We start from the raw sequence: 26,119 nt of genomic DNA, 5'->3' as shown, positions 1-26,119 counted from the left end.
TTTTCCTTCCGCATGGTGAAACCATGGGAAAAATGGCTGTCGTCATAATCCTGAACCCCTTTCATTACCTCTGGAATGTTGAGCATGTCGTTCCACTCCTCCTTGTCGTGATTAAAGTGTCTACAACCAGGATTTGCATTGATCTTTTTGGAACGAAGCCAGTTGCCTGGCCTATGCCGTTGAATCATGAAGTTGATATTATCAGTGCTGCAAAAGCCTGCCTTAATTTGCCTTCCACCTACATGTTTGACCAAAATGAGGGGATCCAACCGAGAATTGCTCATTGAGACCTTTCCTTTTTAGTTTTATCCTGAAACACTTCTTTTTCCTCTTCCGCTAGATTATGACTAAGAGTTTTCAGATTGCCATGTGGCATTGCTTGCCACCCTGTCACAACTCTGCTTTCCTTGCAGCTAACTCCTTGGTTGGCCAAGAAATCTGCCAGTTTGTTAGCCTTTCTGCGCACATGATTGAACCTGACTGAGAAAAGCCCCTGAAGGTGACCCTGAATTCTCTGGAAAACCCGAATTAACTTCCAGTGCTGTGAGACTTTCTCTGGCTCTGATCCGTAATTGATTCTTTTTACCGAGTTAATAACTAACTCAGAGTCAGCTTCAATGATCACGTTGTGGTATTTTTCCTGCTTCAACAAATCTAAGCATTGCTCCATCGCCATTAATTCCACCATATTATTGGTGGCTCTTCCTAAATGACAATGGAAGAGAGAGAGGATGTTACCTGCTTCATCCCGCAGAACCCCCCCAAAGCCAGCTATTCTGGGGTTGCCTTTAGAGGCTCCATCTATGTTGTATTTCAAAAAACCTCTTGGAGGAGGTTGCCAGTACTCTTTTTCAGATTCCCTTTTGCTTGTTGTTCTGTTCTGGCTTAGGGGGATGATCCCCTGCAATCCTAACAGCCTGAGAGTTCTTAAGTCTACTCCTGTGGGAGGATTTTTGGGAAGATTCCTGACTGTTGAGCTGACCGTCTCCTTGATCTGTTTTAAGATCTGATCAAACAGGTGAAGAGCGGGATTCTTTTCATTTTTAAAGATTCTCTTATTCCTTTCTTTCCATATATTCCAAATAATAAAACTTGGCATGAGAGCCCAAGCTAGGTTGAGAACTTCATTATCCGAAAAATTTCTCCTCCATCTGTTAAGGGTGTTAGTAATACTCTCTTTGTCCCTGTCAAACTGTTGAAAAATGTTGGCAAAAGCATCCCATAGCCTGGAAGTGAAATTACAGCTATTGAGAAGATGTTCCATAGTTTCCTCTTGGGCTTCACAGAGCTAGCATATGGAAGGTCCAAGTATGCCCCTCTTTCTAATGTTGTCCCAAGTCAAGATTTTCCTTTGAAGAACCAACCACATGAAGAGTTTGATCTTCATCCAACCTTGATGTCTCCAAAGGTTTAGCGAGGTTCTGTTCAAAGCCTGGGAAACCAGCTCAAGGAGAATACTTTTTGCTTCCTTGATATTGAAGATGCCTTCATTGTTGTTTCCCCATCTGAGTTGGTCCTGCCCTTCAGACACCAAGATCATCCTTTGTTCCAACATTTTTCCAAGAGCCTCTACTTTTGTTTTCAGCATTCTATCATTCCTGCAATCTATATTCTTCCATATCCTCCATTTTCCAGTATTGTGGGTATAATCCCAAAAATCTTTCACTCTAGTCAAACCTTGGGTGTCAGTCTCATGCTTAAGGTTCCAAAAATCCTCTTTTAACAGTTTTGGTTCTTGTTGCCATTTGTCCTCCCAGAAAAGAGCAAGGTCTCCTTCTCTGATTTCCCAAAAGCTGTTTTTTTGTACTAAACCTTTGTTCTCCCAGGCTTTATTCCAGATGGCAGAGCCTTTTATGTTTCCAGACATCCTTATGAGATCAGTGTGATGCCAAGAGCTAGCATATTTTTCTTTCCATATGCTTGCCCATTGCGCCTTGGGATTTTTAACCCACCTCCACCAGAGTTTGGCCCCTAGAACTTTACTTAGGATCTCCTTGTCATCTAAGCCAAGGCCCCCATGATTCTTGGGTTTACAGATCTTTTCCCAAGAGACCAAGGCCCACTTCTTTCTAGCTTCCTCCCTGCCCCAGAGAAAGTCTCTTTGGATGTTTCTGAATTGCTGCAAAACTCCTTTAGGGGCCGGTAGTGCTGATAGCATGAAAATTGGAATTGATTGGAGCACCGCCTTTGTCAGCACGAGTCTACCTGCCAGATTTAAAGATCTACTCGTCCAATTTCTGACTTTATCCTTCATTTTTTTGATCAACGGTTCCCAAATGCTCTTGTGCAAGGGTTTTGCCATTAGAGGAACTCCTAAATACTTTGAAGGGAGGGAATCCCTCTGAAAGCCTAGAATTCTAGAGATATTTCTCTGAATAGCAATATGAGTATTAAAGAAAAATATTTTAGATTTGGAGAGGTCAACTTCCATACCTGAAGCCATGGAAAAATCATTCATTATTTGTTTGTACGCCCAAGCCTCTTTGACTGTGGGGATTCCTTGTAACATGGTATCATCAACAAATTGTTGATGTGTCAAAGCCTGACCATTCTCCTTCAGTGGAAGACCTTGAATTTTGCCCATAACTCTGGCATGCTTGATAGACCGGCCAAGACCTTCCATCATGAGTATGAATAGGAAGGGAGAAAGTGGATCCCCCTGCCTCAGCCCTCTTGAAGGAAGAAAAATCTCAGAAGGAGAGCCATTAACCAATATTGGAAAGCTGTAAGAGGTAACCAAGGCCATGACCCATCTTACCCAGTTGTGATCAAAACCAAACACCTTTAGCACTTTCTTGATATAGGTCCAGTTCACTTTGTCATAAGATTTTGCTATATCCAGTTGCAAGATCATACCAGCTCTCCTTGTGCTGGTTAATGAGTGAACCACTTCATGAGCTTGAATAATGTTGTCCAGAATTTGTCTGCCTTCAACATAACCTGATTGCTCCCCTGAAATCAGAGAAGGAAGCAGAGGTTTAAGTCTGTTGGCTACAACCTTGGAAATTATCTTGTATACCACATTGCATAGTGCTATGGATCTATACCTATCTGGTTTTCGAGCATTTTCCTGTTTAGGGATCAGGGAGATGAAGGAGGTGTTGAGAGCTCTCAAGATGGTTCTGTTTATCCTGGAGTCTTCCACAACCTCCAAAATATCCTCTTTTACAATATTCCAGCAAGCTTTAAATAAATATACATTGAAGCCATCCGGGCCTAGTGCTTTGCCATTCTGCATGTCATTGAGAACCTCATTGACCTCCTCTTCAGTCACTGGTCTGTTGAGATTGAAATTGTCCTCTCTAGACACCAGCTTAGGTATATGCTTGATTAAGTCCCTGATATGATGTTCTCTTTCTGGATTACTTTCCTGGGCTATTTCTCGGAAGTGTTGAACTAACACCGCCTCTATATCTTCATGGGATTGTAGAAGTTGTCCATCCTCCTTTTTTATTGAATAAATTCTGTTGTGTGCTCTATTCGCCATGGTGGATCTGTGAAAAAATCTTGTATTACGCTCTCCTTCTTTTAGCCATTAGACTCTAGATTTTTGTCTCCAGAATATTTCCTCTTGTTTACACAAGTTCTCCCAGTCTTGATGATGTTTCTCCACTAGATCATTTTTGTCTTTATCAAAACCTTTCGTGATCATAGCTTGGTTGAGTTTCTGCATTTTGTTTTCGACTAATTTCTTTTCTGCAAAAATATTGCCAAAATCTTTCTTATTCCATTCTTTGAGCCTCATTTTTATGTGCTTTAATATTTTATGAAGCATGAACATTCTAGTTCCCTGAATCTGTAGATCTTCTACCCACCATTTTTCAATATTACTGATGAAATTTGGGTGTGAAAGCCAAATATTCTCAAATATGAAAGGTATATTCCAGGGGGAACCTATACCCTGGATCTCCATTTGAATTGGCTAGTGATCTGAGCCTCCAACAGGAAGAACACTTGCTATTATTTCCTTATCTAAAAGCATTAGATCCTCAGAGATAATGAATCTATCCAACTTAGATGCTACCTGAGACTCCCCTCCTCTCTTGTTGTTCCAAGTGAAGAGGCCATTGTTTGTTTCCACATCCACTAATTTCATATTATCTATAAAGATTTGAAAAGCTAAAGAATCTTTTCTTAGTGCTCTAGTTCCACCTTTTTTTTCAGAAAGTGATTTTATCATATTGAAATCCCCTCCCATGATCTAGGGTATTTCGGCATGTCTCTCCCTGAGATTCACAAGGGAATTTGTCAGCCTGAGTTTCTCCTCTATCCTTTGAGGGCCATACACATTTGTGACTAGATAGGTACTCCTATCCTGTACAGGCTGAATCACTACTGATAAATAATTCCTTGCAGCCTCTGCATCAATTATGTCAATTCTTTGAGGGTTCCAAAGAGTGAGAATACCTCCTGCTGTATTCTCTGCTTTAACTTCTAGATATTCAAACCTACTGAGCCATTTTCTATGTAGTTTCCTTAACTTTTGAATGGAACATTTCGTTTCCTGGATAAAAATTATATCCGGAGCAGCATGTTTCATTCTATTGCTAAGCAATATTTGTTTTCTTTTACTGCCAAGACCTCTAATATTCCAAGAAATAAAATTCATGATTAAATATTTGTGAAGGAGTAGCTGGTAAGATCTTTCATCTTACCTGAATCTATCATGAGCTTTCCACACTCCATTAATAGCTCATTCTGCATTTTTCTGCCTCTCTTTTTTCCTAGGTTTCTAGGTGCTAAACTTGGAGTAGATTTTATCGTTTTCACTCCTTTGCTACTCAACCTGTTCCTGTTTTTAGCTCTCTCCAAACCCTTTTCGTGTGTTTTCCATAAATACAACAGTTGTATTATATTGAGCTCTTCCTGAGGTAACGATTCTACCCCACCTGATGTACCCTGAATTAAGAATCCTTCCAGATTCAGGTGTTTTCTTTCCAGAATCAACTGTAGCTCAGTTTCCTCCAGTTCCATTTCACTCTGGGTCATTTTCTGGTCCATTTCTGGTTCTGTGTCACTCAACATTATCCCTATCTGCTTATCATTTTCCTATGTTTGATCACGATTTCCTTCTTTTTCCTTCTCTCTTGTACTTCCTTCATTTGCTTGATTTTCTGTTGTTCTTTCTTCGTCCTCTTCCGAAACTTGGAACTGGTTCCGCCTAATTTGTTGTCCCTCATTTTGTTGTAGCTTTTGCCCTCTTTTGTCGCCTTTACCTTTGTGGACCACCTTGTGAAAGCTATCTAGGTATTTCATTGTATTAGGTTTGATTTTATCTCTGTTTTGCCTAGAGGGCAGTCTCTAAGAAGATGCCCATGCTCATGACATCTATGACATCTGAACGGAATATGCTCGTAGTCCACCGTTTGAACCCACTCTTCATCAAAAACTTCCAATATCACTTCATGCTGAAGAGATCCTGATAAATCCATCACAACACATATCCTAGCAAAGGAAGTATAGTTTCCCCTTCTAGTAGCTTCTGAAGCTTTGACAAACCTACCCAATTTATTGCCTATGGCGGCTAACGATTCAAGTTGCTAGTAATCAAGAGGTAGAGAATAGATTCTTACCTAGACCGGGACTGATGTGAACGTTTCTCGTTCCGGGACAAAGTTCATCTTCCATGGCCTCATATAGAGACCTGCTGCTGCATAGAAGTAGGGCCCTCCTTCAAACACTTTGTCTTTATCCTCAATACTTGTGAACACCACGGTAAAGAAACCCTTTGACCCAAGGTGTAGATCAATGCTCCCTTTAGGTTTCTAGTGGTATTTGATCCATGTTTGTAGAGATTTTTTTGTGGGCCATAGTCCCATGAATTTTCATATGATTGCGTAGGTTTGCATGTGCTCCCTGTGCGCTTGCAGCGCAAGATCATTTAAAACTACTCTGGGTGTTATTTCAGCTTTGGGTTTACAAGGTCCCTTTTGTTTTTTCTCTTTTGTTTCCTATTTTTTGTCATCTTCCTCCTTGTCTTTAGTGATGCTATTCTCCTTTATTTTAGCTGCTTCTTCCTCCTCTTCCATGTTACTTTTTCCTTCTCCCATAAACTTTATGACTTTTTTCTAGGGGCTTCTTGCCCTTATTGGCCACGACCTCCTTGTAGGAGGGAGAAGATCTCCCTCCTCTGCATCCCTCCATGGATGAAAACTCCTGCTACAACTCGAAACCCTAGTCGATCATTTTTCTTCAATAATGTGGTATTAAATATAAAGAAGATGATGTAATTTTTTTGAGAAATATGTAATATCCCATTTATGATCTTCCTCCCTCATCCTTGCATGAACATGTCTTTTTGATGTCCCCCTCGACCTCCCTGTCGCATCCTGATGACCCTGTGGAGGAATTGCTTCCTCCTTCATCTCCTCATAATTCTGTCAACGATGACTTGGAAGTTTTTCTTCCGAACCTCGCAATGAACCTCACTTCCCTCACGATACATATAGGCAAAGGACTGACCGTATCTCTCGTTATTAGTCCAAATTTTGCATGAAACATAAACACCTGCCAGGGGGTGGAAAGGGAGGATGCCACCATCAGGGGAAGAACTCAGGACAAATATTGTTTAATGAACTGGTTGTATTACATGATGTGCCTATCTTGGACTCTTCTACATTTGAGGCCCTTAGAGAAAAGGAGCCCCTGGGATCAGTTTCATAATGAACATCATTTCTTTGAATATGTGTGATCTGGGGGATGCCATGAAAAAAAATCTCCCTTCAGTTCCTAGTTAACTATGTTCGTCAGATAATGATAGTCATTCGGGAAACAATGGTTGATGCTACTCAATCCATTTCCTATTTTCAATCCATTGCCCCATCATGGTACATTGCTGTAATGGATTCATATAGTTTATCAGGGGGTTTAGCTACACTGTAGTATCTAGATTGGGAAAATTTTAGAGCACATAAATTTTTTACTGGGATAATAATATCTAGTCATATTTGGGGCATGGAAGAGAGGATTCACATTTGCAACATTTATACACCATATAAGGGTAGAAAAATAATTTTGGATAGAATGTCGACCTCTAATTTTCTGAAGATTAGTTCTGTTATTATTGGGGGGAATTTTAATGCCACTTTAAATAGAGAGGAGGTTTGGGGTAAAAGTGGTGGAAGAGAACCCATGGCAACCAAACTGAATAATATTTTTGATGAGAACCGTTTGATTGATATTTTCCCAGATCTTATTGTACCCACCTAATGTAATGGAAGGAGTGGTGATTATTATATTGGAAAGAGACTGTAGGAATTTACAGGGTAAGTTCCTCAGACAGAACACCAAAGGACACCACTCACAAATAGATCACAGATCAATACACTAGTGTTTTTGACGTGGTTAAAACCCTCAAAGAGGGAAACAGTCCACGGCTTGAGCCAACATAGCCACTTCAAGAAATTTATTAATAAAAGAATGAAAATTTACATAAGCTTCTCTCATGGACGGTTAACCTTAAAATGACCCTCCATGCTCTTTAAATAGAGATCATGGACCAATCAGGTGTTAAGCCATGGATCAAGTTTCGGTAATACCGAGGAGAGAATGAACCTTCAGATCACTACATATCGTGACCGTCGGATTGTGAGTTACAAAATGTACATAGTAAAGAAACACACTTTACCTAACTCTATACTAGACCAAGTTATACTTAACTATTTCCTATGTGTCAGAATATCCTAACAACCCCCCTTAAGAACAACTTGGGATAGGATTGAAGGATTTACAAATATGACACAATAGGAGAAGGAAGGAGGCACTTCATCAAAATTTATGTGAAGTTTTGGGAAATCTCAGATCACATGTGGAAAAGTCTTATTTCTCATACCAATGTCCCATTGATCTACAATGGTGGATGGAGTTGATTAGAAGAGGTTTGTGTTTCAAGTTCAATCAGACTTGGCTACAAGATGACTTCTTCATTAACTTGGTCATGAGAGTTTGGAATTCAAGTGCGATCTATGGAAATAAATCAACCATGGATAATATCACACAAAAATTAAAACTCCTAAAAAGTCGGGTTAGGATATGGGAGAGCCATAAGAATTTGGTTTTATTAGAGGAATTAAAAGCTTTTATGGATGAAACTCGTGTGATTAGGGATCTCTTGTCTAGTCGCTCTTCATCAGCACAACTATTGGATTGATTGAAACTCTTGGAGGCTAGGAAGAAGCACATATGGGAAATCCAATAATCCAGTTGGAGACTAAAGAGTAGAGCTATATGGATCCGGGAAGGGGATTGAAATACTAAATTATTTCACCACTATGCAAACCAACGGAGGAATCACAATACCATATGGAACATCAAGGGGGTAGATGGAGAAATTGTATAGATCGATGTTGAGATTCGACGTGAAGAAGTTAAATATTTTCAGAATCTATTTAGGGCCAAGGAGGAGATACAAATTGAAGATCTACTATGGTGGGTGAAGGAATATCCCACTATGTTTAATGAAGAGGCAAATGTGACATTATACATACCAATCACTATGGGAGAGCTCCACTCTGGTTTAACCTCTTTTTCCAAAGACAAGTGTCCAGGCCCGGATGGCTGGACGGTGGATATATTATTACATTTTTTTGATCTTATGAAAGCTGATTTTTTAGAGATGGTAAAAGAATCCTGAATCTAACGATCCATCCTAGGGTCCATTAAATCCACCTTTATTGCACTTGTCCCCAAGGTTTCTCCCCCCTCCTCCTCATAATTTCAGTCGATCTCTCTGTGCAACATTACTTATAAACTGATTTCTAAGGTCATTGTGGAGTGGATTGTAGTTTCCTTTTCAGTACACGTTTCTACAAAGTAGTTTGGGTTCCTCCCCAATATATCCATCCATGACACTATTTCCATTACAAAAGAGTGTGTACATTCCATTCAGATGAAAAGACTAGAGACATTAGTGATGAAGATTGACTTACATCGGGCATATGACTATGTTGACTATGCTTTTCTTCGGATTGTTTTGTAGAATATTAAACTTTCTATAAAAAACATTAAGTGGATCATGGTGTGTGTGCCACATGCATGGTTGGTTGTTCTCATAAATGGTTTTCCCAGTGATTTCTTTTGTGATGGTTGTGGTTTGACACAAGGTTGTTCACTTTCTCCCCTCCTCTTCATCATTGTCATGGATGGGATTAGTTGAAAGAGTAGTTTGGAAAACACAAATGGCACTTTCAGGGGCATTTAGATGAACCGTGAAGTTTGTATCACTCATCTATTTTTCGTTGATGATATATTGAATTTTGGTATAATGTTTGTAGCTCAATGGGAGACGTTATATCACATTTTCCGTCATTTTGGTATGGCATATGGATTGATTGCTAATGAACACAAGTCTATTCTTATTTATTCATATGGAAATATTATTGAGATACAAAAAATTGCGGCCACGTTTGGGGTTGCTTTCAAAACTCTACAGGATGGTTTCACATATTTGGGATATAGGTTGAAGGCAAACAATTATCAGGTGCAGGATTGGTCTTGGTTGTTGTAGAAATTCAGGAAAAAACTCATGTGCTAGACACACCTGACACTCTCCCTGGGTGGTAGATGCACATTGATATAGTCAGTACTACAACATATGGATATTTACTGGATGCATCTATTCACTCTACATGTTCGCATATGTAATGAGATTCAATCTATCCTCACTCATTTTCTGTGGTATGGACCAGAAGGTAAGGGAAAATTCCATCTGATAAAATGGGACATTATTTCCAGACCTAGAGATAGGAATGGATGGGGTATCCCAAACACAATTTTTTGGGAGGTCTCTTGTTATCAACTCCATGTGGAGAACCTTGTTCGGTGCTAGCATTTTGAATAATATTTATCTTGTAAAATATCTAAGAGGAAGGCCAACCTCTGATTGGATCCGCAGGGAAGAAATCGATATTAGAAGTGGTTTTTACATTTGGCAGATTTTTCAGAAATCAAAATTACGCTTCCTATAGTGTATCAGATGGGCATTTTGGTCTGGTAACCAGATTATTATTGGAAGGGACAGTATCATGGGTTTGGATGTGAATTATAGACTCCCTGTGTTTTCTCTTGAAGCACTGCACTAGCGTGGTATTTTTTTTTCTTAGATCAAGCAATAAACGGTTGGCAAGGGGTACATCCGATTTGGAGGGAGGCAACACAACTCGGATTGATGGGGCAACTAGCTTAGATTTGGATATATTTTGTAAATAGGTTAAGAGGTGCGAGCTTATGTCGAAGGCCGGGTGGAGACACTCTTACTTGGGATGGTAGACTACATAATCATATGGTGGTCATAGCAAAATGTTACCGACACATCACACATTAGGACTTTGAATATGCTCCATGATCCTCGTTTCCATTAGGGGAATTTTGAGGTCTAAAACGAGCCTCCTAAAGAAATTATAAAATAATAGTGGACATAATAAAATAGGATTAGGTTACATCATCAAATTTTAGAGGGAAAAAAGAAAAAACTATTTTTTCAACTTGTATTTTCAAGTTATCATCCTATGGGTTTACTCAAATTTCGAGTTGGAACACTCATTGGATGCAAAATTTGATTTCTCATCAAAGGAGTACCCATATTGCATACTTTCGCTGGACCGTGCTACACGAAAAATGAGAAATATATGAAAACCGTGATCGCAATCACGTTTTTTCATGTATTTCTCATTTTTTGTGTAGCAGGGTCCATCAAAAGGATGCATCATTGGTCCTCCTTGGACGAGAAATTAAATTTTGCATCCAATGAGTACTCCCACTCAAAATTTGAGTAAAACCTTAGGGAGATAAGTTGAAAATACAAGCTGTAAAAATAGTTTTATTATTTTATTATTTTTTAATCTTTTTACTTTTTTACAACAAAAATGGTGAATCATCCCCCATGGTTGACATCATCATCTTGAATCTTGTTGGTTCTTATAAAGTTTTTGGTTGTACATTTTTCTTAGGAGGCCCATTTTAGACCTCAAAAGTTCTCTAATGAACCAATCTGGAGATCAAATGCTCCATTGAAAATCATCCTATTCTATTGGCTAGTATAGCGGAAACACAAATTGACTTGGGACAATTTGTGCAAACATGGATTCATTGGCCCTGGTTGCTACATCTTATGCCACGGGGGTGATGGATCAGTAACACATTTATTCATTCACTGTAGCATTGCATTATATGTTTGTTATATGATTCTATTGTCTTGCAGGTTAAATTTCAGAGTTTTCTAATCAATTGAACATTTTTTGAGATGGGGTGCATCCATAGTGGGGTTCCAAACCTTCATTCCATTGTTTATATTTTGGGAAATCTAGAAATCACACAATCATTGTATCTTCTGTGGGGTTCCGATCAATGTATACGACATTTATGAAAAAGTTCTCTCATCGCTGGAGCACATGGAGTCAAGGAGACTGTGCATCCGAGACATGCCCAGACAGTTCACAAATCCTTGCATTACACTATCAGCGAGATATTTTGATGGTGCGATACAGTAGGGGAAATGTGGGTGTGGGGAATGGTTACGCATTGATGAACACATTAGTTACAAATTACACTTAAAAGGGGGGAGTGGTACAAATACCAGGGCCAAGATGATAGCCCTATGGGGCTCACTGTGGTTCACAAGAGAAAGGGGGATTCAAAATATAAATATATATGGGAACTAAAAAACCATCATCGATGGTTTTTCTAGTGTTTCATGCTTTGACCCTCTTGAACTACGGGGATGGAGGGACTGAATCTAGGCTCTTCTTCATCTTTTTGGGAGCTACATTATGTCATACATCTACAGGGAATCTAATAGTATTGTAGATGCACTCTCCAAGCAGGGAATGCATGCTACATATGGCTACATTTTTCACTGCTTCTTTTAAAGAAAATGTGGGGAGGATGAAAAAAGTTGTTATCCCATAGATGGAAAAGACTTCGATTAAATAAAATATAAAAGATAATAAATATAATATCAATTAAAATAATTATTATTTAAAAAATTTAAAAATACATTATTATTATAAAAATAAAATATGAAAGATAATAAATTATATATCAATTATTGTTAATTAAATTTATTTGAGGTAGTTGAGAAATAAAAATAAAATCTTTTTACCTAAATTTAATTCCTATCAATAACAATAATTTTTTAATATATACACAATGTCTATATATGTTTTTCATATGAAAATAAAATAAAATAAAAATAAAATTATATTAAAATATATATGGTTTAATTTTAAATAATAAAACAAATTGGATTATTAACTATTTAATTTAAAATATCTTAAATTCAATACCATATGTCTTAATTTAAATGATGTGTTTTAATTAAAAAAAATTGTATAAAATATTTTTCTTATTCAAATCGATTCCTTATTGAACCAAATTATATATTATATTTTTCGCCCAATAAGTGACACGAAAATAAACGAAGATGACGTGTTCATCGTATCAAAATGGTTGCGGGGTAATGATGAGAGGAGATTGGTTGGGTACCCATCCTTATGACGTTGTATGTGAGAAAGTCACTTTGGCATTTCAATTCATATCAATCACATGCTCTTCAACTTTATAAACTCACAAAGGTGCAGGTTATGCAAGTAAATGGTTAGCAATTTATTTGCTTTTGTTTATATATATATATATATATAACATTATAATTAAAAAAAATATGAGTTTGATTTTATTGGTTCATATTTAAAAGATTTATTTTTATTTTAATATTTATTATATAATTAAGAGATTATATTTTGAAATTATATATATATATATATAATCTAGAATTAAAATATAATAAATTATATTGAATTATGTGTTTAATAATCAACACACAATTATTTAATTATTCAACATGGAATTTTCGAAAAATTTGAGTATAGATGATTTACCTATAATGATGACATTTTTTGTAATTTTGGAATTGAACACTATTTAAATCTTGCTAATCGCAACAAAGTTTTGGAGACGACTCTCCACCCAACCATAAGTTCAACTGCACTAGGGAAAATTTTAAGAACCCCCCCAAATTTATAAATATAATAAATGGGCGAATCTCCATGGTATATAGGAAAAATGGAAGGCGATTTTATCAATAATATAATATGTATATATAATTTTTTGGCGAATCTCTCACCAGGCATGGCGAATATTTTACTCAATTATAAAATCTTGTAAGATTTTGGCGAGTCTTTCACTAAATAATAAAACTTTGTAAAGTCCTAGTGAATCTTAGCACAGGCTACATGCTGGTTTAATTCACCCATTTAAATAGGCTACATTCCAGGTGAATACCATGGGTCAATACCATGTGCCATTTTGGTGAATACCATGGGTCAATACCATGTGCCATTTTTGTTTTTATTAATTCTAATATTAGGGTTGATAATGGTTTTTTGCATGGTATTAATAACATTCTAGTCCATGGTATTTGTCCCATAGTATTTTGGCCATAGGTTTCACCTAAATCTAACCCATTTTTTGAGTGTTCTTAAATATAAGGTGACTTATGGAGTAAATATAAAAAAATGTTTTATTTGTTTACCATACCTCTCGTTTATTTATATTTTTATTAATTTACCATACCTCTTTTACAAATATGGTATTTGGCCCATAGGATTCACTTAAATAAAACCTCTTTCTTGAGCCTTCATAAATAAAACGAGGGTTATGGACTAAATATAAAAAGAGGTTTTATTTATTTACGATACATCTAGTTTATTTATACTTTTATTTATTTACCATACCTCCACTTTACTTATATTTTTATTTGTTTACACCCTTACATGTATATAAGGTGACTTATGGAGTAAATATAAAAAAGGTTTTATTTATTTACCATACCTCCACTTTACTTATATTTTTATTTGTTTACACCCTTACATGTATATAAGGTGACTTATGGAGTAAATATAAAAAACGTTTTATTTATTTACCATACCTCCACTTTACTTATATTTTTATTTGTTTACACCCTTGCATGTATATAAGGTGACTTATGGAGTAAATATAAAAAACGTTTTATTTATTTACCATACCTCTCATTTATTTATATTTTTATTAATTTACCATACCTCTTTTATAAATATGGTATTTGGCCTATAGGATTCACTTAAATAAAACCTATTCTTGAAAATGGGTGAATGGATTCACTTAAATAAAACCTATTCTTGAAAATGGGCGAATGGAAGGTTGTAAGTCCTAATTTCAAGGGCTAAATTTACCTTTTTTACCCTCTCCCTTAAAATAAGGTGGGCTATTTGAGGTGATTTGTAAAAATGTACTATGATACAAAATATTCGCCCACTAAAAATTTAAAACCCCTTAATTTTGCCAAAGGGCGAACATTCGCCCCTAAAATTATCCTTGAACTGCACATAACCTTACTACAATTGGCCACCCCAAAACCCTCAATCAACGTATTACTACTAGAGAGTCCTTAGTCTGACAACACTTTTCTTCCAAGAAAATTGATGAATGAATCTCATCCTCCTCCTCATCCATTAAATAGACTAAACGGTTTGAAAAATGAAAAAAGATCTGCATGCACACATTCCATGTGTCAACATAGCAACTTTTATTTCTTTATTTTAAGTTTTACTTAATTAAATGTTTCTCTTATTTTAACTTCTTTTTTTCCTTTTTTTTTCTTTCTACCTTTTGTTACCTTTACTTACTTTTGTATTTTATTTTTATATATACTTACTTAGAATTCTAGTTTATTATTGAATATTGTATTTATTTATTATTATTATATTCATTTTATTATTTATTTACTATTATTATCTTTTTATTTATTATTTGTTGTTTTATTTACTTATATATTAATATTATTATTATTTTATTATTATGGGGCATTATATACACTCTCTTTTTAAGGAACTTCATCCCGAAGTTAAGTTGAATCATTTAATTTAATTTAATTTATTTATTTAGTTATTTATTATTTCACGTTTGCGCCACTCCCTCTGCTGAACTAGTATAACCAATATGCGTCAAAAGTTTCCACAACACCTGGGAAATCTCAAGGAATCTCAGTGATTTTTTCCAACTTTCGAAACTAGGCATAAAACCTCATCGGTTTGTACCATAGCCCAAGGTTGGCCCTAAGGGTCGCGCCTAACTCAGATCTCATTTTCCCCAAGGTAGACACTCGACTCAGTACTCCATACATCTCGAAAGGTTGACCTACTCCCTTCGCACTCACTAAGGTGCACAACCCTTGGCATAGAAGTCCTTACACCCCCACCAAACTTCGGCATCCAAATATTTATTATTTGTTGTTTTATTTACTTATATATTATTATTATGGGGCATTACATACGCCCTCTCTTTAAGGAACTTCATCCCGAAGTTAAGTTGAATAATTTAATTTAATTTATTTAATTTTATTTTGTTTAGTTATTTATTACTTCACCTTTGCGCCACTCCCTATGCCGAACTAGTATAACCAACACGCGGAAAAAGTTTCCACAACACCTGGGAAATCCCAAGGAGTCTCTGTCATTTTTCTCAACTTTTGGAACTAGGCATAAAACCTCATCGGTTTGTACCATAACCCAAGGTTGTCCCTAAGGGTCGCGCCTGACTCAAATCTCATTTTCCCTAAGGTAGACACCTGACTCAGTACTCCATGCATCTCGAAAGGTTGGCCCACTCCCTCTACATTCACTAAGGTGAACAACCCCAAGCATAGAAGTCCTTACACCCCCACTAAACTTCGGCATCCAAATCCATTATCAATCACTTGGCCTACAATATCAGGCACTTTGCCTCCTCAAGATGGCTCCATAGACCCTCAAAAGTTATCCATCAAGAGTTGTACAAGACAAAGGAACCACTGCCATATGTAGTGTTGATTGAGTATGCCCCTAGCCCATATGGTGTTTCATATTCTTCCTCACAAGTATGGGCTCCCACAAGATCATCAAATAATTGATTCTCTCTTTCCATTTGTGGATTTCTTGTCAAGCACCACATCTCAACATGCAACCAATGCATTAGCTATAACATCATAGTATCATAGAAAATAATCTGCACGTTGAGTCTTGCATGTCATCATGATAACATAACATCATTGTTAATCACCTTATTCTGGATAGTAAAGAACTGCATGCTCATTCATGTTATAGAATCTACATACAATTACCACATGCTTCACATCATGAAATGCCATTATAGGTTATAACATCTGTATCAAAAATATATCATGACATCTCAAAATAAATAGAATCACATGTCAACATAACCTCATCCCATAACATCATAAATATGAGAATCATCTCTGTAGAAAATTTGAACAATATAACACTTATTCATAGAGATTATCCTGATTATACACTATTTGCAGAATTAAGAAACAATCGCATGCGCACATTGAAACATCAATCACACATATCAACACAGTATGTAATGGGGAAAGCATACAGCTGAAAACCCCCAACTATCTATATATTATAATGATAGAGAACATGTAACAATACATAGTACAATATCCTCACAAGTACTCAGTACTATCTCCACATGCTACACACAAACTAGCTCAGATCTGAACAAGTCACGGGTTCAAATCTCCTCCACTGTTTGCTTGCCTCTACTACGCAATCCAAGTTGAGAATATATCAAATCCGAGTTCGAATTCCCTTGGCTTGTACTGCACAATCCGCATTGGCAATCTCAATCAATGATTGTGCAAATCTAATGCACAACTATAGTCACAACTGATAGTAGTCTCACCCTTTCACTCACCTCTAACACTTGTCTCCACTGAACTGTCCATGCACTGAGTTAACTGATGTATTCTTTAGTTGATTTATGAGTTAATAATTAGTGAATTAATTAATAATTAATTCACATCACTCATCACTAGTGTATTTGGCAGTTAGACTAAATACAACTAGTTCAACTAAGTCAAACTGAACACAACTCCATCAACTCCTCAATCAACTCCACCAAACTCAATCACTTGAGTTCTAACTGAATTCCATCATGCAATAGCTCAACTAACCCATAGGAAAAGCATATTTCCTTCTGGCAGTTGCATGTGCCACATCCGTAGCTCGAATTGAAGTGCTGCAAGAGGATAAGATAATGTTTATAGTCCAAATATTATTAAGAGCTAATAATATTCGACACAGTCTAAAAATAGACTCTTCCCATGTGTCTAAAATAGAGGTCCATATATTTTTACCAACATGACCAATCATCCATAAATAGCATCCTGCAACTCATAGACCATGATCCATATGTATAAAAATAGACATAGTCTAAAAATAGACTTTGCGCCAAAAGTAGCCGGCGGACCCACTTAGTGAAGACGACTTCTTTTCACTAAGCTCCATCATCTTGTTGCATTTTCAACACTCCCTCTCAACAAGATATGGATTATCTGCAACCCCTATCCTGCCTCTGTGGTATTCAAATTTGCTCTTGGTGAGCGCCTTTGTCAAGATATCAACATCCTAATGCTCCGTGGGAATGTATGAAAGTAACATGATTCTCTGCTGCACACAATCTCTGATATGATGGTATCTGATGTCGATGTGCTTGGATTTATCATGAAATAATGGATTAGCCGAGAGTTTAATGCAACTCTGGTTATCACAACAAATCACAGTAGGCTCCAAGTGTGACCCGAACAACCCGACCAGGATCTTCCTCATCCATATAGCCTTGCATGTAGCCAAACTTTCTGCCATATACTTGGCCTCTGCTGAACTGAGTGCCACGGATCTCTGCTTCCTGCTGTACCAAGAAACTGTTGTCGACCCGATACTAAAGATCCCTCTAGATGTGCTCTTTTTGTCCGTTGGGCTCCCTGCCCAATCTGCATCCGTGAAGCCACATAGCTTCACCTCATCCTCCTGTCTGTACCACAATCCATATCCCAATGTGCCTCTGAGATAACGCAATACATGCTTACCTACCTTCCAGAAGAGCTTGGTTGGCTTAACCATAGCTTGTGAAAGCTGGTTAATAGCATAGCATATATTGGGTCGTGTATTGACCAGATATATAAGCGACCCCACCAACTGTCAATAAACAGTGGCATCCACTACCTCCATTGAAGTAGCATCCTCCTTCCTCCAACCTCTAGGAAGAGGAGTATCAACAGGCTTGCAGCCATGCATGTTGAACTTCTCCAGTATCTCCCGGGCATACTTACCCTGAGAAACAAATAGTCCATCACTGCGCTGCCAAATTTTGTAGATCCATCTCGAACCCACCACTGATTTCCCCTCCGGTCTTGGGACAATCTCCCATGCACTGTTTCTGACAATCGAATCATACTCTTCCACCATGGCATCTACCCATGCGGGATCCTCCACAGCTTCCTCGAAAGAGGATGGCTCAGTCACGACACATTTGCTCACAAGAGCCATGTATCCAGTGTACCGATTAGGTGACTGTCTTTGTCTCCGCTGTGCTGTAGGTGGTCCTACAACCTTCTCTGCATCTTGAGCCAGTCGCTCAACTTCTGTAGTGTGCTTTCACCCTCTGATGGTTGGCGCTGCATGAGTGGTCTCTTCCACTCCATGAACTTCATCTTGTGGCTTATCCACATCCTGAAGCTCATCCTTAGGAACTAATAGCTCCTCATCTGCATGCAAGTGTGGCTCCCTCTCAAGCGAACACTTCATGGCTTTCTCCTCCTGAAATTTGATATCCCATCGCACAACAGTCTTGCGACTGTCTGGAAAATACACACGATAGTTGTGGGGCGTATCAGTGTACCCCAAAAATATCCCAACCTCTGCGGTCGGCTCCAGCTTCTTCCTGGCATCCTTCGTCACATGCATGTAAACAAGAGAAACAAAATTCCTCAAATGGGAAATATCAGGCCTCTTACTATAATAAGCCTCCTTGGGTGTACTCATGCCAAGTATCTTGTGAGGACAACGGTTCCGCACATATACTCCAGTATTGCATGACTCCGCCCACAAGTGAAGGGGTAGGACCTGATCATGCAACATCGCCCGTGCAACACCCACGATCGTTCTGTTCTTCCACTCAGCAACCCCGTTCCGTTGTGGGTTATGGGGAGCTATGAACTCTCTTCGAATCCCTTCTGCGCTGTAGAAGTCCTTGAACTCGCCAGAGATGAATTCACCAACATTGTCGCTCCTAAGAGCCTTCACCTTCTTCCCCGATTCCTTCTCGACCAGTGCTTTGAACTCACAGAAATTTGAGTATGTCTCGCTTTTCTTCTGCATGAAGAAGATCCAGCGCTTTCGAGAGAAATCATCAACAAAGATCACATAGTACTTGTGCTTTGCTGTCGAAGCTACTGAGAAAGGTCCACACACGTCTGTGTGAATTCTCTCAAGGATCGTCGTGGTGCGACTATCCTTCTCGTGAAAGGTGGCTTTCACAAATTTTCCAAAAGTACACCCCTTGCACTGATCTGACTGCGCAAGAGTGCCTTTAGGAAGCCTAGTAAAAATCTGCTGGAGTATCTTCAAGGCTCCATGGTGAAGGTGGCCCAATCTCTGGTGCCACAACTTGCCATCATCCCAGCTCACCAATCCTTCTGCCTTACATGCCATTGCTGCGGAGCCATATACATGCAATTGATAAAGGTTCTTGACTCAAACCCCTATCTTCCGGGTTTCTCCAGTTGTCTTACTGTGATGGAAAGCCTTTCCCTCGCTGAAGGCAACATCATATCCCTTGTCTTCTAACATCGCCACAGAGATAAGATTCTTCTTCAATCCTAGAACATGCATCACTTCCTTCAATACGAAGGGTTTACCAGACTCCCTCTCAAAGGAAATGGTACCGATACCGGTCGCACTGTATCTACCATCATCGCCCATCTCGATGTGTACTCCGAGATCTTTCTCATCCAGATCAGAAAACAAATCTCGATCTCCTGTCATGTGAAAAGACGCACCACTGTCCAAGAACCATACTGATCCCATCACACTTGATATCAAGCATGCGATCAGCGAAAATCCCAGCTCAAACTGCGAGGCTAAGGCCTCTCCCACTGTAGATCTAGCAGCTTGCTTATTTTTCTTCTTCTGTGGACAATTTGTGGCATAATGTTCGTGCTGGTGACAGTGAAAGCACTTCACCTTGGACATGTCCTGCTTCTTTCCTTTCGCACCGGAATGAGAAGCTTTCTTGTTCTTCCCCTTCTTTGCTTTGGTAGCCAAAGCACAATTTTCTTCATCAGATGCCTTTGATGAAGATCCGTCCCTGGTATTCCGCCTGATCTCCTCTTGCACAAGATCAGACCAAAGTCTCTCCCATCCTGGAAATTTCTCCCGACCATTGACAGAGTCCTGATAGGAATTCCAACTCTTTGGAAGACCAAAGAGAGCCAAGCTCACCAAGTCCTAATCATCGACAGTCACCCCCACACTTCCCAGCTCATCCTGGCATTGGGTGAACTTCATGAGATACTTAGGCATACTGTCTCCTTTCTCACACTTAATTTTTCTGAGTTTATTCTTGAGTGCCAACTTCCTCTGGTCGCTCTTGCTTTAGAATAAATCTGTCAACACTTTCCACATCAAGTATGGAGAAGCCTTTCCATGCAGGCTGGATACAATGTGATCCTTCATGCCCTCCAACAGAATCCTTCAACACTTTGCTGTCTTCTTTTGCCAAGCCTCAACGTGAGCAGCATTAGTAGGCTTTGGGACCTCAACATCTATGAACTCCTTCAACCCATTGTCATCTAACACCGCCTCCATCCTTTCTTTCCATGCAATATAATTCGAGCTGCCTTCAAGGGCATACTCCAATCGTAATCCGTTGAAAGACATTTCAACTTTGACACCAAGAAAACACTGCGGCAAATTCGAATTCCACCAGCTCAAAACTCAACCGCTTCTGATCTAAAATTCGTGAGAACAAAGTATTTCTCGTACAGAGATTGACTGTATGGGCATTTACCAGATATCTCACCTTCCAAAAGAAGGATGAATCCAAAGGCTACCTGGCCCGATTACAGACTCTGCCTGAAGAAATAAAATGTAATCACTTTCTGAATAATAGATCTGATGATCAACTTCGCTCCGATACCATGTAGAAAATTTGAATAATATAACACTTATTCACAGGTATTATCCTGATTATACACTATTTGTGGAATGCATTCATAATACATAACCTCCTCTACCATTAATCATCAATTTGCGGAATTAAGAAACAATCGCATGCGCGCATTGAAACACCAATCACACATATCAACACAGTATGTAATGGGGAAAGCATACAGCTGAAAACCCCCAACTATCTGTATATTATAATGATGGAGAACATGTAACAATACATAGTACAATACTCCTCACAAGTACTCAGTACTATCTCCAGATGCTACACATAAACTAGCTCAGATCTGAACAAGTCACAAGTTCAAATCTCCTCCACTGTTTGCCTGCCTCTACTGCACAATCCAAGTTGAGAATAGATCAGATCCAAGTTCAAATTCCCTTGGCTTGTACTGCGCAATCCTCATTGGCAATCTCAATCAATGATTGTGCAAATCTCATGCACAACTATAGTCACAACTAATAGTAGTCTCACCCTTTCACCCACCTCTAACATTTGTCTCCACTGAACTGTCCATGCACTGAGTTAAGTGATGTATTCTTTAGTTGATTTATGAGTTAATAATTAGTGAATTAATTAATAATTAATTCACATCACTCATCACTAGTGTATTTGGCAGTTAGACTAAATACAACTATTTCAACTAAGTCAAACTGAACACAACTCCATCAACTCCTCAATCAACTCCACCAAACTCAATCACTTGAGTTCTAACTGAAGTCCATCATGCAATAGCTCAACTAACCCATAGGAAAACGTATTTCCTTCTCGCAGTTGCATGTGCCACATCCGTAGCTCGAACTGAAGTGTTGCAAGAGGATAAGATAATGTTTATAGTCCAAATATTATTAAGAGCTAATAATATTCGATTGTTCTATTTTTAGACTGGTAGTCTAAAAATAGACTCCGCCCATATGTCTAAAAATAGAGGTCCATCTATTTTTACCAACATGACCAATCATCCATAAATAGCATCCTGCAACTCATAGACCATGATCCATATGTCTAAAAATAGACATAGTCTAAAAATAGACTTTGCGCCAAAAATAGCCTGTGGGCCCACTTAGTGAAGGCGACTTCTTTTCACTAAGCTCCATCATCTTGTTGCATTTTCAACAATCTCAACGCACTTCAAATATAGAGCAATAATACACTATAAGCATTCTTATCATGAATCAATTTCATTTTCTTATATAAACAATGAATACAAACTATGAAATAAGATTATTCAACATCTCTCTAGGATCTAGGCTATCTCATCAATATTATTAGTGTCATGTTTTCATCAAGTTGCCAATTACTTTTCAATAATCCTTTCCACTTCTTTCAACTAGAAAATTGGCAATTTACACATTAGTTACTTCAGTACATTGTTAAATTTCATATTGTTTCTATTCACAATAATGCCATGCTTAGTTATCTCTAACCTTGGACTTACCACGAAAATATTACCTTAATGCTAAGGCATTTTCCTTTGTTCCTACTCCCTAGTTAAATCTATATACTAGTAACACCGAGGATCAATAATGAAAACTTTCATTTTGGGTTGTGCTAGATCGTTGTAGCAAAATAAATCAATAACCATTATTTAATACCCTTCAACTCAATAGTCACTTTGAGACATGAGGGTGTAGCTTAGATGGTAATGCTTTAGTTTAGGATATAACTTTGCTTAAAATAAGTTGTTTTATTTCCCTTGGTGTATGTCAATTAAAACCTTGTGCTAAATCATAATTGCCCAATGAATTCTACCTAGGTTATTCATCTATCAAATAAAGATTTCATAACTAATTGCATCATATTTCTCATTTCATCTATATATATTATGTTTGAATTTTCACTAATATCATTAACTAATATGACTCATTTTTTTTTTTTTTTAATTTATATATATATATTTTCTCCTTAATCTATTAAAAATAAATTCAACAAACATACACCTTTATTATATATATTTTTAATATCATAAAACATATATAATGAGTTTTTTCATATTATACATATTTTTAATATCATTAAACATATATAATGAGTTTTTTCATACTACATATCAATTGATAAATTGTATATCAATTATTATTTATGAATGGTGCCTTCAACTCAATATGCAACACACCCACACAATATTTCAAATTTCCCATATGAGCGCGCTACATTAAAGGACCTTCCACTTTGTGTTTACTACACTATACTGCATGTCAAAGCTGCATTAAACTGTCACCATGAAGAGCTGTCACCATGCTTTTGGCCGAGGAAGAAGGAAAGACCATTAGAGGAAGAGCTGAGGCGCTGAGTAAGGTTGCTAAAATGGCTGTGGTCAAAGTATGATATTTTATTTTCTATAAATTGTTTATAGAGAATTAATGATAATGGTGTTTGTAATAATAACCTAAAATTTGAAATTACAGTTACTTTAAATATTAAATTGTAATTTGAGATTCTTTATTTGTAGAATAAAGAACGGTCTTTACACTTTTTCATAAATTATATATATATATGTATGGGGTGTGATTGAAAAAGAGAATTAGGAATGAAATACATATATTTGTTTTTTATTTAAAAAAATTAGTATTAATGATATTTTTACTAATATAAAGTTAAAAAAAAATCCAAAATGAAAAAAAATAGATATTTTAATGAAAAAAAAAAATATAGATATTTTGATGTTTTATTTTATATAAAAAATACAGTGCATTTTTACGAAACATATTTTTAAAATATCTAATATTAATTTATAAATATGATAGAATAATATTTATAAGTAAAATATTTTAATTTTTATTTTAATTAAATTATTTCAATGTTAAATTTCAATAAAATATTTTAATATCAATTTTTGATGTAAAAAAATACTTATTTATTGATAGACATATATATTTCAACTCACGGTGGAATTCCATCGATGGAAATTATTTTTTCTAATTTTTCAATGGTCAAGATCAAGTGTTGACAGAATATTCTTCATCTAAAAGCTCGGTGGACAATTGAGATGAGAGGGAGGTCGAAGAGGCATCGAGACGTGGTGGCAGTGGATCAAAGGGTCGTCTGAGAGTGAAGGATGGGCATGGTGGCGACCATGGCGTGTCAAGAGGAAAACACCAATAGATGATCTCGGCCATTGAAAAATCAGAAAAATTAATTTTCATCGATGGACTTGCATGTTTCAAAGATGGAAGAGAAGAACGATTTATGTTGTTGCTTAGGTGAGTTTTGTTGTGTATTGCTAGATTGGAATATCATTATTTGGCTGCGATTGATCGAATTTCTAATTGAACCAAAGGGACTGTGTGCAAAGATGGAAAGAAGAGAGAATTATTTGCGGAAATAGAACGAGGTGAGTGGTTCCATAATTGCATGCAGGCTATGGTCGTGGTTTGAAAAAAAATATTTTTTGTTTTTCAATTGTCTCGGCTCATCATACTAATAGTGTAAAATGAGTCTCAAAATTGGTATAGCTGTGAATTGTATTGGCAATGATTTGAGTATTTTTGTTGTAGTGAGTGGATGTAAGAAAGGCGTTGGTGAGCTTGTTGAATTTGCCCTGAATGTTATTTAGGGAAATGTTATTATTTTACATGTTTAACATGAAAGTTTGAATGTTTAATAGGTGAAAAGAAGAGAAGGTGCTTGGTGGTAGGTATATCATTGAAAATATTTTTCTCTTGGTGGTCAGAGTTAGAGAGAGTCAAGTGGATAGAGGTCGGGATGGTTAAGTGTGCCAGTTAGTTAGTGGGGAGGCCAACCTCGATGTGCATTGTCTTCATCGTACTCATGTTTTGGGCGTGGAAAGGAAATGCTATTGAAAAAAAATATTTTTTGTTTTTCAGTTGTCTCGGCTAATCATACTAATAGTGTAAAATGAGTCTCAAAATTGGTATAGCTGTGAATTTTTTGGCAATGATTTGAGTATTTTTGTTGTAGTGAGTGGATGTAAGAAAGGCGTTGGCGAGCTTGTTGAATTTGCCCTGAATGTTATTTAGGGAAATGTTATTATTTTACATGTTTAACATTTATGCACCATATAAGGGTAGAAAAACATTTTTGGATAGAATGTCGACCTCTGATTTTCTAAAGATTAGTTCTGTTATTATTGGGGGAATTTTAATGCCACTTTAAATAGAGAGGAGGTTTGGGGTAAAAGTGGCGGAAGAGACCCCATGGAAACCAAACTGAATAATATTTTTGATGAGAACCATTTGATTGATATTTTCCCAGATCTTATTGTACCCACCTGATGTAATGGAAGGAGTGGTGATTATTACATTGGGAAGAGACTTGACAAATTCTTGGTTCATCAAAATTTATGTGAAGTTTTGGGAAATCTCAGATCACATGCAGAAAAGTCTTATTTCTCATACCAATGTCCCATTGATCTACAATGGTGGATGGAGTCGATTAGAAGAGGTTTGCATTTCAAGTTCAATCAGACTTGGCTACAGGGTGACTCCTTCATTAACTTGGTCACGGGAGTTTGGAATTCAAGTGAGATCTATAGAAATAAATCAACCATGGATAAAATCACACAAAAATTAAAACTCCTAAAAAGTTGGGTTAGGATATGGGAGAGCCATAAGAATTTGGTTTTATTAGAGGAATTAAAAGCTTTTATGGATGAGACTCGTGTGATTGGGGATCTCTTTTCTAATCACTCTTCATCAGCACAACTATTGGACTGGTTGAAACTCTTGGAGGCTAGGAAGAAGCACATATGGGAAATCCAATAATCCAATTGGAGACTAAAGAGTAGAGCTATATGGATCCAGGAAGGGGATTGAAATACTAAATTATTTCACCACTATGCAAACAAACAGAGGAATCACAATGCCATATGGAACATCAAGGGGGTCGATGGAGAAATTGTATATATCGATGTTGAGATTCAACGTGAAGAAGTTAAATATTTTTAGAATCTATTTAGGGCCAAGGAGGAGACACAAATTGAAGATCTATTATGGCGGGCAAAGGAATATCCCACTATGTTTAATGAAGAGGCAAATGTGACATTATACAAACCAATCACTATGGAAGAGCTCCACTCTGGTTTAACCTCTTTTTTCCAAAGACAAGTGTCCAGGTC

This window comes from Pinus tabuliformis, chromosome 9, assembly GCF_031772625.1.
Source record: "Pinus tabuliformis cultivar Carrire ecotype Pingquan chromosome 9, CPIR1, whole genome shotgun sequence".
NCBI lineage: Eukaryota > Viridiplantae > Streptophyta > Pinopsida > Pinales > Pinaceae > Pinus > Pinus tabuliformis.
The sequence above is the reverse complement of the archived record's forward strand: the minus strand, read 5'-3'. Positions refer to the sequence as shown.